Source organism: Sorex fumeus, unplaced genomic scaffold (assembly GCF_029834395.1).
Source record: "Sorex fumeus unplaced genomic scaffold, SorFum_2.1 ptg000058l, whole genome shotgun sequence".
Classification (NCBI taxonomy): Eukaryota; Metazoa; Chordata; class Mammalia; order Eulipotyphla; family Soricidae; genus Sorex; species Sorex fumeus.
In genome coordinates, this window is record NW_026606115.1 from 16,739,201 (window position 1) to 16,749,658 (window position 10,458).

General features: G+C 43.0%; 1 non-coding gene across 1 annotated transcript; it reads left to right on the forward strand.

Moving 5' to 3' along the window:
• Positions 1–9,564: 9,564 nt before the first annotated feature.
• LOC130034341 (U6 spliceosomal RNA) lies at positions 9,565–9,671 on the forward strand. The gene has a single exon (XR_008794107.1). It is a non-coding gene; the product is annotated as a U6 spliceosomal RNA (small nuclear RNA).
• The last annotated feature ends 787 nt before the right edge of the window (positions 9,672–10,458 follow it).

The window sequence follows — 10,458 nt, forward strand, 5'->3', positions numbered from 1 at the left end:
TGAGACGAAAGCGGTCATCAAAGCCCTAGCCAATCAGCACATTCATACTCCATACATCAGGATCCTTCATGAGCTGTATTACGGACTCACTACCAAGATCTCACCTTTCTACAAGGAAGTGATCATCGATGTCAAGAGAGGGTTTTGGCAGTGTGATACCATTTCACTGAAACTCTTCAGTGCCACCCTCAAGAACATCATGCTGGAATGGGAAGGAATGGGAGTGAAGATAGATGGTCGGCAACTACACCACCTCTATTTTGCTGATGACATCGTTCTTATAACACCAAACATTTGTCAAGCGGCATAAATGCTGGCTGACTTCGACCATGAATGTGGAAAGGTTGGACTCCAGCTGAATCTCAAGAAGACAATGTTTATGAGAAACATTCTCGTTTCTGACGTTCCATTCGCTCTCAATGAAATGATCATCTCCGAATGCAACAGTTATGTGTACCTAGGTCGAGAAGTCAACATGACGAATGACCTAGCACCTGAGTTGCGCAGGAGGAAGAGAGCAGCTTGGAATGCCTTCAAGAGCGTCGAAGAAATAGCTAAGAGGATGAAGAACCTCCAACTTCAGGCACATCTCTTCGATTCCACTGTTCTTCCTGCATTAACATACACCGCAGATACCTGGGCCCTACGAAAACAGGACGAGAACTCTATGTGGGTCTCCCAATGAGGAATAGAAAGATCTATGCTTGGAGTATCACGTTTCACACAAATGAGAGAAACAATCTGGATTTCTGACCTCTGTCGACGGTCAAGAATCAGGGATGCTGCCTTGTTTGTGAAGGCATCGAAAATCAGATGGGCTGGACACGTAATAAGATTTGGAGACGACCACTGGACTAGAGCCGTCACCAACTGGATTCCACGGGATGTCAGTAGATTGCGTGGCTGCCCACCTACCAGATGGTCAGACTTTTTCATCAAGACCCTGAACGATCAGTTTGAGGCTCTTTGTGTTCCTAGAACAAACAGATGCCATTGGGCTACACTAGCACGTGACAGGGATGAATGCAGATGTTACTGGTGCCCGCTCAAGCAAATCTATGATTAATGGTAAGTCAAGTATTCAAGTGATCCTGGTGTTAGCTTCTAATTCTGTGAACACTGATTTACAGATTTTGAAGCGTGAGACTCACTTTTTCATTGTGTCAATTCCTAGAGATTTGATGTTAAAGACAAAAGTGTTTTGTGTTTTATTTTTTGGCCATTTTCATATTTTGTTTAATTTGATTTTATTAATATCTCTTAATGTACAATCTTAAGATTTTTATCTTCATTCCTCATTGCAATTTTTATTCTTTTTAAATTAAAATTTTTTTTAATAAATCACCGTGCAGTACTGTTACAGACTTACCAACTTTTGTGCTTAAGTTTCAGTCATACAATGATCGAGTGCTCATCCCTCCACCAACAACCCTTCTCCTCCACCAATGTTTTCAGTATCCCTCTCATACCCCATCCCCCTTTCCCTCCTGTCCTCCACCTCTGTGACAGGAATGGCCATCATGTTCGGTCTATAGTCTACTTTTGGTATGCATTGCACATCCCAAGGAGGCCTCCAAACACCCTTTACTTGGTCATCCCTTCTCTATCTGAGCTACCTTTTTCCCCAGCATATGAGGCCGGTTTCCAAGCCATGGAGCAAATCTCCTGCTATTTACCTCTGCTATCCTTGGTTGTTAGTCTCCCATTCTTTTACTTTATTTTTCACAAATGAGTGCAATCTTTCTATGTCTGTCCCTCTCTTTCTGACTCATTTCACTTAACATGATACTTTCCATGTTGATCCAACTATATGCAAATTTCATAACTCCATCTTTTCTAACAGCTGCATAGTATTCCATTGTGTAGATGTACCAACGTTTCTTTAACCAGTCATCTGTTCTTGGGCACTTTGGCTTTTTCCAGATTTTAGCTAATGCAGACAGTGTTGCAATGAACAAACAAGTACAAATGTCATTTCTACTATACTTTTTTGTATCTCTGGGATATATTACCAGAAGTGGTATTGCTGGGTCAAATAGGAGCTCAATTACTATTTTTTTGAGAAACATCCATACTGTTTTCCAAAACAGCTGAACCAGTCGGCATTCCCACCAGCAGTGAAGGAGAGTCCCTTTCTCCCTACATCCATGCCAGCACTCGTTGCTTTTGTTTTTTTGGATGTGGGCCAGTCTCTGTGCTGTGAGATGATATCTCATTGTTGTTTTGATCTGCATCTCCCTGATGATTAGTGATGAAAAGCATTTTTTCATGTGCCTTTTGGCCATTCAGATTTCTTTTTTGAGAAAGTTTCTGTTCATTTCATCACCCCATTTTTATGGGGTTGGATGTTTTCTTCTTATAGAGTTCAACCAGTCCCTTGTATATCCTTGATATCAACTCCTTATCAGATGAGTATTGGGTGAATATCTTGTCCCATTCTGTAGATTGTCTTTGTATTTTTGTCACCGTTTCTTTTGAGGTACAGAAGCTTCACAGTTTAAGATAGTTCCATTTGTTTGTCTCTGTTTCCACTTGCTTGGTCATCTTTGAAGATACCTTTAGCTTCAATGTCCTGGAGGGTTTTGCCGACTTGTTTTTAAATGTACCTTAAGGAATCAGGTCTGATGTTGAGGTCTTCAATCCATTTTGATCTCAGTTTTGAGCATGGTGTTATGTGGATGTCTGGGCCTATTTTTGTGTTTTAAATTCTGTTTCAGAACTTTGTTTGGATACAGAAATGCCACAAATTTTGTGCATTTGTTTTGTAGCCTTCTACCTTGCTATATTGGTTTTATTTCTACGTTTCTTAGTGAGTTTAGTATTTTCTACACTTATTATCATGTCATATGCAAATAGTGGTAGCTTAATTTGTTGTTTTACAATGTGGAGCCCTTTAATACTTTTAATTGGCTGCCTACTGTTGTTGTTACTTCCATAATTTCAATATTAAATAAAATTGGACACAACAGATACCCTTCCCTTGTATCTGATCTCAGGTAGTCATTATTTTGTCTTGGAGTTTGATGTCTGCTGTATGTTTGTGGTTGATGATCATTATTATCTTTTTTGTTACTTTTTTCTTTGACTTTATGGCCACCCAGTGGTCGTCAGACCTACTTCTGACTCTGGACTATTGGGACACCCCAGGAAGAACTCAGGGCATGATATGCTGTGTCACAGGAATGAACTGTGGTCTGCACAAGGTAATGCCTTAACCCAATTCTGTCTCTCTGGTCCACCATTATTATCTGAGGTACTTTCCATCTATCCTTATTTTATCGATTATTTTAAAAATAATGAATAAATTTTATCTTGTCAAAAGTCTTCTTTTCATTAAGGTTGATAGGGTTTTGTGGTCTTAATCTTTTCTTATATTAATAAGGTATAATACATTAATTAAAATAAGGTATAATACACAAATTAATGTGCATGTATTGAACTATCCTTTCATCCCTGGAATATAGCCAACTTATCATGGAGCATAATAAATTTGATATAATGTTGGAGTATGTTTGATAAGATTTTTTTGAGGATCTTTGTATAACTGTCCACCAGGGATACCAATTTGTCATTACATCATATAACATTATCTCTGTTTTGGGGATTATGTTAATTTTGTCTTCATTGAAGCTATTAGGAAGCATTCCTGTTTCTTCAATATTTTGGTTCATTCTAGAGCAATTTTGAGGTCCTTTGCCATTGTTTGTTGTTGTCTGTAGGCTTGGTGCAGCTGATCTTGCAGCTCGCTGATTCTGTCTTCAGCTGTGGCCATTCTATTGTTGGCCATTCAACTGTTGAGGGCACAGACTGAGTTTTTTATTTAATCTACCGAATTTTTTATTTGTGACATTTCTGTGCGTAACTTTCCCATTTCTTCTCTCATTTCTTCCCATAATTTCTCGATTGTTTCTCTCATGTCCTCCTTTAATTTACTGGATATCTGTCTCACTGTTTCATTGAGTTTATTAAGAATCTTCATTACTTCATATCTGAATTCTTTCTCAGAGAGGTCCCTTAGGTGAGTAGCACCTACTGAAGCTTCTGGACTCTTTTATCATCGTCCTCCCTTCGTGCTGAGGATTTTCATTGTTTCTTCATGTTGGTATGGAGGTATGGAGACTGAGATGTTTCACAAGATTGCTGGGTATGGAGAAAGTACCTGCGGCCGCGTGAGTGTTCGCTGGCCCCAAATTAGGCCTCGCCCACTTCTGAAGAGGTTACGCTCACCTCTACAGAGGCCACGCCCCCTACGGGTACCTGGTGTCTGTGGGTGGTACAACTGGGAGGTGGAAGAAGACCTGGCACAGCATTGGGGATGAACAGGAAGAGGCTCAGGGATAGTGAGAATCCCAGGATCCTTGAGTACGCCTGGGGCACGTTCATGGAGAAAGCCAAGTCCTGGGTTCCAGTCACTGACCTGGGAGTGGAAGAAGACCAGGCAAAGCGTTGGGGACGAACAGGAAGAGGCTCAGGGATCATGTTTCTTCAATACTTTGGAAGAAAGTGAAAAGTATATTTTAAGCGTAGGTCTAAAGATTTGATAGAATTCTTTTACTTAACCTGTCAGAACCAGGACATCTGTCCATTGGGAGGAATTTACTGTTTAAATTTACTTACTCATCATTCATCTATTTAGGTCTTCCACTTCCTCTTGATTCTATCACGGTAACTTTTATCACTTGATCACTTGACTTCCCGTTAATCGTGGATTTGCTCGAGCGGGCGCCAGTAACGTCTCCATTTGTACCTGTCGCGTGCTAGTGTAGCCCAATGGCGTCTGTTCGCTCTAGGAACATGAAGAGCCTCAAAACGGTCGTTCATGATCTTGATGAAGAAGTATGGCCATCTGGTAGGTGGGCAGCCTTGCAGTCTTTTGACATCCCATGGAATCCAGTCGGTAACAGCTCTAGTCCAGCGGTCGTCTTTAAATCTCATTACGTGACTAGTCCATCTGATTTTTGACACGTTGGCAAACGAGACAGCATCCCTGATTCTTGATCGTCGACGGAGGTCAGAACTCCAGATTCTTTCTCTCATTTGAGTGAAACGTGATATTTCAAGCATAGCTCTTTCAATTCCTCTTTGGGAGACCCGAATAGCGTTCCCATCCTGTTTGCGTAGGGCCCAGGTCTCTTAGGCGTATGTTAATGCAGGAAGAACAGTAGAATCAAAGAGATGTGCCCAGAGCCGGAGGTTCTTCATCCTCTTAGCTATTTCTTCAATGCTCTTGAAGGCATTTCAAGACCCTCTCTTCCTCCTGCGCAGCTTGGGTGCCAGGTCATTTGTCATGTTGACTTCTCGACCTAGGTACACATAGCTGTTGCATTCGGAGATGGTCGTTCCGTTGAGAGCGAATGGGGCGTCAGGAACGAAGCTGTTTCTCATAAACATTGTCTTCATAAGATTCAGCTGTAGTCCGACCTTTCCACACTCACGGTCGAAGTTGGCCAGCATTTGTGCCACTTGGCTAATGTTTGGTGTTATTAAAACAATGTCAACAGCAAAGTGGAGGTGGTGTAGTTGCTGATCAATCCCACTCCACTACCTCCACTACCCAGCCGCCGCCATACTCCAGGACCCTTTCCGGACCCGGGGGGCTGCAAAGCGGCCGTGCGATACATTATAAGTCACTAAATACCCTTCTTCCAGAATTGCTGTACCATATTTGATAGGGCTCAAATATGGTGACACCTACAAGGGAGATTAGTGGTCGCCCCAAAAGCCTCTATCCCTCTTGGAAAGCCTGGCAGGCTACCAAGAGTATTCCCCCCGCATGTCAGAGACTCACAAGCTATCCATTGTGTATTCAGTATTTCAAAACCCGTAATTACAATGGGTCTCATTCCCCTGATCCTGAAGGCATCACCAATATGGCAGCATTGAGAAGGATGAGAAAGGAGGGTCGATAAAATCTCAAGGCCGAACTAGGCTGCCAAAGCGAAGGATGACAAAAATGATCGTCTGTACTTTCAATGCACATACACTTCCATCAGATGCATCGACCGAGGACCTGATGGGACAAGCACAAAAGATCAAGTATGACATCATTGGTCTGAATGATACAAGAAGGCATCAATCACATCACGCCGTTTTCGACACTGGAGAAGAACTGTTTCTCTGAACATGCGACAAAAGAGGCATCATAGGCGTCGGTGTCCTTGGCAACACAAACTTGGCCAATGGCATTGATTCATTTGAATGCCTAACAACCCGAATCAACTACTACACTTGAACAGATGTGGCTCACTGCCAGCAGTTTCTATCTTTGTTGTCTACGCACCAACATCCAATTATGATGAAGGAGAAATTGAGAAGTTCTACATGGAGCTGAAGAAGTTCTATAAAGAAGACCTGATCTTCTACAAGATCATTGTTGGTGATTTTAATGCCAAGATAGGACCGAGAAGATCAGCCAAAGAACTTCACATCAGGACCCATGGCCTAGACTGTAACAAAAAGAGTGAGAGACTGTCTGAGTTCATCATTTCAACAAAGACCATCCATGGTAACTGAAGATTCCAGAAGGCCGGATATAAACGTTGGACATGGGAGTCTCCCGGTGGATTATTCCACAACGAAATAGACCACATCATATTCAATCGATGGTTTTGCCTGACCGATGTCGGTGTTCTCCCAAAATTCCAAACGGGATCAGACCACCGTCTCCTTTGTGCAAAATTCTACCTCACAGAGCAGGGAGAAAGGGCTGCAAAGTTTAAAAAGAGAACGACCACGAACTGGGAGCTCTATGGCACTATTTCTGCAACATGGGAAGAGGCCGTTGTTGACAACATTGATGAGGAATACGATCGACTGGTTCAGCACCTCCATGATTGTGCGAAAAATGCCAAGAGAGAGATAGCCACAAAATAACGCCTGTCTTTGAAAACTCTTGAGCTTATTCGCCAACCTGGTTTGGCGCATGCCTCAGGCAACCGCAAGCGAATGTCCGAGCTCACAAAGCAGTGCAGAGATGCGATCAAGGAAGACCTCAAAGAGAGAAGAGCAGAAGTGCTGGTAGATGTGGCAGAAGCCGGGAAATGTATTCGTAATGCCTGCCTTTCCTTCACCAACTACAAGTCCAAGATGACTGCCCTCCGAAGTCCTGATGGATCTATCACATCTTCCAGAATGGCAATGGAGAAAATTATCCATGACTTCTACTCAAATCTCTTCGATAGCCATGTCCACCTGCCGACATACCAAATTCCATAGGATGGATATGTCGTTCCCAATGTTCTCCCTTCCGAAATCCGACATGCCATTTCTTCAGTAAAGAAATGAACAGCACCCGGCCCAGACAAGGTCAGACTTGAACACCTGAAGAACCTGCCATCAGTACTCATCAATACGCTGGCTCGGCTCTTCACACGCTACTTGTCTGAATGCAAGGTTCTGTCCCACTGGAAAACCAGCAGGACTGTACTACTGTACAATAAGGGAGACATTCATGACATTGGCAACTATCGCCTGATCTGCCTATTGTCTGTCATCTACAAGTTTTTCACTCGAGTCATCCTAAATAGGATTAGCAGAACACTAAATGAAGGACAACCATGCGAGCAAGCCGGGTTCCGCAAAGGATTCAGCACCATCGACCATATCGACACGATAACCAAGCTCATCGAGGTTTCTCGCGAGTTCAAGATGCCACTCTGTCTAATGTTCATTGATTTAAAGAAGGCCTTTGATTCTGTTGAGACGGAAGCAGTCATTGAAGCCCTAGCCAATCAGGGCATTCAAACTCAATACATCAAGATCCTCCCTGAGCTGTATTGCGGATTCACTATCAGGATCTCACCATTCTACAAAGAAGTAATCATTGATATCAAGAGAGGGGTTCGGTAGGGTGATACCATTTCACTGAAACTCTTCAGTGCCACCCTCAAGAACATCATGCGATGACTCGTAACTTTTTTAAGTTTAAGAATTTATCTATTTCTTCTGGGTAATTCAGAATAAATTCTCTTTGTGGCATACAGTATTTAATCATAATAGTTTAAGATCTTTTGTATTTCTGAGTTCTCTGTTGTAATTTCTCCTCTTTAAATTGTGGTTTGTTTGCTTTTTCCTCTGTTAGGATCACTTTTCTATATTAGATCTCTATTTTTAACTGCTCTTAGTCTGAATTTCTGTGCAATTCCCCCTTAGTACTGTTTTTGCTGTGTTTCATAGATTATGATATTTTGTATGTTGACTCATTAATTTAGAGGAACCCTTTTATTTATTCTTTGATTTCCTCTTTGATTCAGTTTTTTTTAGCAATATGCTTTTTAGTTTCCAGATTGGGAGCTTATACAAACTTTCTCTTATGGTTAATTTATCTTTATGGCACTGTTGTCTTAAAGATGTATTATATTATTTATACTTTTTGTAATGTATGCTTTCAGAATATAGTGTATCATGGAGAATGTTCTTTATGCGCTGAAAAATGTGCATTTGCCTCTTGTTGTTGACGGGTTTTTTATGTATCTTTTTCAGATCTTACAATTCCTCATTTAGGGTTCTTGTTACTTTAATAGGGACTCCGTGCCAGGCTGTTTTCACTCAGGGACCCCCAGAGTGGGGCGGGTGAGAGCCCTCCCCGCCCCAAGGGACCCAGCCCCAGCAGCCGACCTCCACTACCCAACCATCGCCACACTCCAGGCTGCTTTGTGGCCGCGCGACAAATCATAAGTCACTTCCTACCTGATCACGACCATCCTGTTATTCATCGATTGCTCGAGCAGGCCCCAGTAACGTCTCCTTCGTCCTAGCCTTGAGATTTTTTTAAAAAGTGCCATATTCAAGGCCCTTTCAGAGTTAGGAGAATGAGACCCTTCATTGTTACTGGTATTTGGCATATTGGGTACGCCACGGGGAGTTTGCCCGACTCTGCCGTGTGGGCAGGTCACATTCGGTAGCCTGTCAGTTTGTCCAAAGTAGGAATGAGATAATAAGATGTCTCTTCCGGGAGCTGGGTTTTATAGTCTCTGAGTCTTGGCCGTTGATGGGATTACATGGCGCCAGGGAGCCAGTTGGTGGGTGTGACCCCCGCCTACTGGAATTTGGAGGATCTGTATGGAGGATGCTCATCCTCGATCCGAGTAGGCTCTGAGATCTCATTCCCGGGACCTGCATGGCTCTGTTCCTCTGCCAGTACCTCCATGTGTGCGGAGAGTGGTCTCAGCATGGTGGTGGCTGGTTCTGGAAGTCTTTGGCTGCCGGAGCCCTGGTCGGGGCGGGAGGGAAACTCAACCCGCTCCCCTCCAAGGGGCCCAGGCGAAGACAGCCAGGCTCGGGGGCAGAAGACTGCGCTGTTCTCTTCCGGGAGCACATAGTACAGTGGTAGAGCATTTGACTTCCTACCCATTTTCTATAATTACCACACCATATTTGATGGGGTTCAGACAGTAGACAACAAATCATAGAGAGAAATGTATAAATATATGCCTCTAAGGAGATCCTGGCAAGCTCCCCATGGCGTATTTGATATGCCAAAAACAGTAACGACAACAGGTCTCATTCTCCTGACCCTGATAGAGCCTCCAGTCATTGGGAAAGACGAGTAAGAAGAAGCTGCTAGTGCTCGCTTCGGCAGCACATATACTAAAATTGGAAAGATACAGAGAAGATTAGCATGGCCCCTGCGCAAGGATGACACGCAAATTCGTGAAGCGTTCCATATTTTAAAAAAAAAAGAAGAAGCTGATAAAATCTCAGGGCTGGGAGGAATAGAGACATTACTGGCATCCGCTCTAGTAAACCTATGAACAATGGGATGACAGTGATAGAGTGATTACTTCATTAATGTTGTGTCTGGTTGATTTGATTTGTGCAATGTCAAGAGTGAGGTGTAGTCTCTTACTTCTATTGTGTTGCCATCTATGTATCTCTTCAAATTTTTTAATGGTTTATTTTAAACATCACTTTTCCTTCACATGGTAAGTACATATCAGTTAATTCCACTCAATATTTTTTATTCTTTAACCAGTATGTAATATCCATCTCTTTTCATTTTTTTTCATTTCATCATCCTGTTATTCGTCGATTGCCTCGAGCAGGCCCCAGTAACGTCTCTTTCATCCTAACCCTGAGATTATATTCAAGGCTATTTAGGAGAATGAGACCCATCATTGTTACTGGTATTTGGCATATTTGGTACGCCACGGGGAGTTTGTCAGACTCTGCCCTGTGGGCAGGCTACATTCGATAGCCTGCAAGTTTGTCCAAAGTAGGAATGAGATGATAAGATGTCATAAAAGATGTCCTGATAAGATGTCGCGCGGCCGCAAATGCGGCCACGCGGTTCCGGGAGCTGGATTTTATAGTCTCTGAGTCTTGGCTGTTGATGGGATTATACGGCGCCAGGGGGCCATGTGGTGGGTGTGACCCCCGCCTACTGGAATTTGGAGGATCTGGGTGGAAGATTCTTGACTCCAATCCGAGTAGGCTGGGAGATCTCGGCCCCGGAACCCG